Source organism: Tupaia chinensis, unplaced genomic scaffold, assembly GCF_000334495.1.
Source record: "Tupaia chinensis unplaced genomic scaffold, TupChi_1.0 Scaffold000037_18, whole genome shotgun sequence".
In the NCBI taxonomy this organism is placed as follows: domain Eukaryota; kingdom Metazoa; phylum Chordata; class Mammalia; order Scandentia; family Tupaiidae; genus Tupaia; species Tupaia belangeri.
In genome coordinates, this window is record NW_006159476.1 from 442,843 (window position 1) to 448,142 (window position 5,300).

The following is a 5,300-nucleotide window of genomic DNA, read 5'->3' on the forward strand; positions in this document are numbered from 1 at the left end:
CCCTACACCTGATAACCAGGCGCGGCAGGGCACTCAGGCTGAGCCAGGCTCCACGCAGCCCTCTGCCGGCTCTGCCCACCATGGCGCCTTAGACGCCGCCTGCCCAGAGATTTCTGCCCAGCAGGCCACAGTGACTGATGACTTTACAGTCACTCTCCTGGTATTGTCATTTCTCTCAGGCTCACCAGCTACCCAAAGAAAAGCCCACTGGGGATTCCATTTCTATTAATAAACACTCGGTCAGCACAAAGCTGAAGGGATACTTGGAACGAGACTGCCCCCCTCCCTGGAGACCAGTTCAGTCCACGCCTGCAGCTTTGATGACATCGCCCACCACCCTGGAAACCACCTTGACCTTTTGCCTACCTATGCGGGAAGCAAGTATTAGTATCTTACTAGGAGAAATACCATGCAGGATGTACGCAGGCGCCCACGTGCAGAGAAGCATTCTTAACTCTGGCTTCATTTTCCTGGGCATGGCTGTCATCCAATTTACGTCTACACTGAGTGTCAACCCAAATGGCGAACCACGCCTTCCCACAGGTCTGCCAATCCTGAGTCCCCAGAGACTCTGCAGCTGCAAAGGAGGCTCCTTGCACATGAGGACCATCTACTGCTGACAGCCTCCATGGTCTCTGTCCCTCTTAGTGAGTCATCAACATTCAATTAAAAATGCTTCAACCCCAGTTATGGCTTTCAGAGTTGGAGCAGTCTGACCTGCTAAAGAGCCAGAGCACAGCAAAAGGACGTGTCCTCATGTCAACTGGTCACACGGTTGTTAGAGAATACTCCAACTAAGGGAAAAGACTAGAATGTCTGAAAAACAATCAGCGTGTGTAGGAGTGTTTTCAAACAATGCACAGAACTCTTCAAAGTAGACACAACCCACGAAGTGGGCATTCTCAGGGACTGAGGGCTCCAAAGAAGCCAAAGAGGGCCTGGGGAAGAGGTTTCAGGCAGAAGGGCGAAGGCCCACTCAGCTGCCTTTTCTTTTTTTTTTTTCTTTTTTTGGAGAGGTTTTTGCTATAGGGCGCGTGCGCTCGCCAGACAGACAGAGAGAGACAGAGAGACAGAAAGCAGGAAATCACCCCTCAGGGGGGATGGCCATGCCGCAATCCCTTCTCCTCCATTCTCCTCTCGGGATCTTGGGCATACATGCATATGTGCCCTGCGTGAGTTTAAGCCACCAGGTCCGGGACTCAAACCGTGGTCAACTATGTGGGAGTCCTGCGACATAGCCATTATGCCAACTGCTGGTCCCTCAGCTGCCTTTTCTATGCAGAAAATGGTGGGGGGTGCGCTTAGTGAGGTTAGACTTCACTGCTCCCTCCCCACCAGGAGAACAAGGTCCACTTCCTCAGGCCCTAGCCTCTGGGTAAGCACAAGCGATCCTGGCCCTGGAAGCACAGATGGGTGGAGGAGAGAAAGTCTCTACCCTCGGGGTCTCCAGGTGCCTAAACCGCACTTCCCACCCACACTCCATGCCCAGGATCAAGGTAGAGCTGGGATGTATAGTCTGAAAGATGGCTGCGTTGTGAGTTAGGACTTCAGGACAAAGTGCAAGTGTGCTGTGACAATATTCATGCCAGGGAAAATACTGTCCCCCTGGGGCCGGCAGGTGGTGTGGTGGTTAAGGCGCTGGACTTCCCACATGGCCAGCTGTGGTTGGAGTCCCAGACCTGGCAGCTAACTTTCTCACTTTGTCTCTCTGTATCTCTCTGGTCAAATTAAATGAATAATAATAAAAAAACTTATGTAAATAAGTTTTTGAGAAGTTTTTGCTATAGGGCGCATGTGCTCACCAGAAAGAAAGAGACAGACAAAGAGACAGAAAGTGAGAAATCACTCCGGAGGGAGGATGGCCATGCCACAATCCCTTCTCCTCCATCCTCCTCTCAGGATCTTGGGCACGCGTGCACACATGCCAGGCATGAGTTTGAGCTGCTGGGTCCAGGACTTGAACCGCGGTCAACTATGTGAGAATCTGGCGACGTAACCATTATACCATCTGCTGTTCCCAATAATTCTTTTTTTTAAAGAAAGAAAACACTGTCTCCAAACCACTAACCACTTTCTATCAAAAACTATGAGTAAAACTAATGGATAATGAGGTTTCTTTCACAGCCGTAGAAACTAAAGACCATTCTCAAAGGACAGCTGTCACTTTCAGAAAGAGAGTGGCATGTCTCCACCCGGGGAGGAGCGGTGTGCAGTGGGTAGATGAGATTCTGGCCCCTCCCTACCACAATCTGAACACCATTCCATCCTTACTGTGCCACCCTGGGGAAATTCACCACCCCGAGCCTCAGTTCTCCCCTGCAGAAATGGGGGTGACACCCTACGCCTACCTCAGCACTGAGGTGGATGACTAGGGCAGTGCTGAGAAGTGCTGCAAGTTCCGTCTACACAGCATTACTCTCACTGTGGAGCAGCAGAAGTGCCAGCACAGACTCCCTAAGGACAGTCACTGGGGAACAGAGCACTCAGGACCCTGTGACAGAGCAGAGGGCTGCGAGGTCAGGGAGACTGAGGATCCAATCCTGGTTTTGAGGTTTGTTTTTTGTTGATTTGTTCATTCTGTTTTGTTTTGTTTGCCATAGGGTGCATGCACTCAACAGAGAGGAACAGAAAGAAAGTGAGAAATCACTCCCCGGGGTGATGGCCACACCGTTCTCTTCCATACTTCTCCTGCAATTTTGGGCACACACATATACGTGCGTGTGCATGCAGGCGCCTAGTATGATCTTAAAGCCACCAGGTCTGGGACTAGAACCACGGTCAGCCATGTAGGAGTCCAGCTCTGTAACCACTGTACCACCTGCTGGCCCCAAACCTGGTTTTGATTCTCACTTACTATGTGACTTTGAGCAAGGTACTTGGAGTCTCTAAATGTACTTGCATCAGCAAAGTGGAGATTGAGTACCTACCTCACAGAGCAGCAAGGAAGGTAGCCAGCACCCAGCACAGCGGTTAGCACGGGCAGCATGTAGCAGACCCCAGGTCCGGTGCTACTGGGACTCGAGCTTCCATTTGGCCACGATGCCATGATGGCCAGACTCCCTATGCTGACCTCTGGCTCAGAAGCTTCAGTGACCCTTAGGTAAACTCCACCCACCTTCTATATGGGACAAGGATGGGATTAGGGAGGGCGGGGACCAATCCTGCCACTTCCCCAAAGCTGAAGCTGGCCGCAGGCACTGTCCAATCAGGACTGTTCACACCTACACGAGTGTGTGTGTGCGCGCAGCTGTGCCTCCCCACCCCACATCTGCTATCTGGAAGAAAAGATTTCGAGAATTTTCTCAAAACAAATTCGCAATGCACATGGCTTGTGTACGGTCAGTCAGGGCTGGACCATTACCTTTTATTTCAGGCTGGGAAGGGGAACCAGACCCTGAGACCGCAGAGACAAAAGCTAGGGAGGGAGAAAGAAGCCAGAGGGTCTGCCGCTGTGGTCAAATCAACATGGCTAACAAAAATACATGCAAGCCTCTCCCAGAAGGTCTCACTTGTAGACAAGAGAGAAACACAGAACTATCTAAAACCCAAAATTAGGTCAGTAAGCAATTAAACTTTAGTCCAGTTTCTACGGTTTTTCAAACCCTGAATTCACAAAAGCATTTAAATACCCCTGTTCCCCCCAGTTTTTGCCTAGAGTGCATATGTGCTTGCCAGAGAGAGAGTGTGTGTGTGGGCAAGTAAGGCGCTGTGGCAGGACATGGCCACACCACAATCCCTTCTCCATTCTCCTTCTGGGATTCTGGGCACACACGCACATGTACCTAGCATGATTTCAAAGCCACGAGGTCCAGGATTCACACCATGGTGAGTCATGTAAGAGTCCAGCGCCCGACCACCATGCTCCTGCTGCCTTCCCTTTCAAACGTCTTAGCAGTAGGAAGGAGCCCACACGACTGCACTGCGGTCAGCAGTGTGGCTGCTGCACGGAGAGGTTTTAGACATCCCTCTCTCTGCCAGCCACCATTCCCACAGGGGAGGCATGGTTAGAAATGTCAACTGAGGGTGGGTGGGGACTCAGAGAGCACCAATTTCAGGCGAGCAATCTCTTCCACAGAATCACAATTTTTTTTTGAGATGTTACTACCCAGGAAATATTCTGCAGCAGGAGGAAATGATATTTTTTGAGATTCATGTGAAAATAACAGGAGCGTAGAAAGTCCTGGAACTATACAGAAAGAAGGGATACACAAATATTTCTGTAAGATGAATCTGGCAACTCCGCGTTATGCCATGACTGGTTAGAAGATGGATTTGAAAATGTAGAAAGCTTACATATGAAAAGTGCAACTTTTACAACCACCACGAATTCCGCCCTAAGTCAAAACCCACCCCAGGACCTTGGAGCTGTGCTATTAAACTAGGGGTTTCTGCTGGGTCCCTTCTCTTTCCAGGCTGTTCAGCCCCCTAGGGTCCCTTTCCTACTGTTGCACCAGAGGGTGGTCCCGATCAGGCGGGAAGTAGGGGTGCCCTGCAACCTGCAGCCCTCCCGGCGCCATCTCAGCAGCCCACCCCCACACCAGGCGCTAAGCGGGGGCAAGGTCACCCTGCTGGGAACTGCTCCCACTGCACCCCCTGGGTGCTAGACCTATCCCTATGGTTACTGGCCGCAGCAAGGACGCCCTGGGAACAGACACAAGAAGGGAGGCCCTGGGCAGGCTCCTGCAGTTCTCTGCGAGCTGGAGGTTGGGAGCTCACAGCAGAGATGGGTGCAACTCCGGCGCCCATTCCAGTGACTTAACCGTCCGGAAAGGGTGGGGACCATGAGGCTGCAACAGGTCGCTGGACCTGCGGGAACTGAGATGGTTCCTCGCTAGAGAGGGGGAAACGCGGGACGTGGCAGTGCCTACTCTCCATCTGAGCAACCCGAAAGTGTGTGCAGTTGACGATCCGATTACGCACGCCAGATTTTCTGACCTAAGGGGAAGGTTTCCAAAGTCGCTGGGCGTCAGGAATAAGGGCGGCGACCCTGTGCCTCTGTAGGGCGCAGGATGGGAGTCTTGTCCCTGGCGCGCTCTCGGAAGCCGCAGGAAAGCTGAGCTGCGGCCTGCGGGCTCCGGGCTCCGAGCGAGGACTCCGGCCCCTCCTCCACCTGCGGGACGTGAGGTCCCCGCGGTGTCTCCACCCGATCTCCCAGGGCAGGCGCTTTTCCTTCCGTCATGACCTCACCGCCTCCTTCCCTTGACGTCAGCCACGGGTCCTCGCGGAGGCTGGGGACCGGCTGGGGAGGTCGGTGTCAGGATCCCGGGCTCGGGGGAGGGCCAGGCCCGCCGGGGCGCCCA

At 52.9% G+C, this 5,300-nt stretch overlaps 1 protein-coding gene across 1 annotated transcript in view; it reads right to left on the minus strand.

Annotated features, from left to right (window-relative positions):
- The window catches only part of WT1 (WT1 transcription factor), a gene marked incomplete at its 5' end in the record, with an annotated part of 56,092 nt that overhangs the window by 43,607 nt on the left and 7,185 nt on the right, over positions 1–5,300 (minus strand).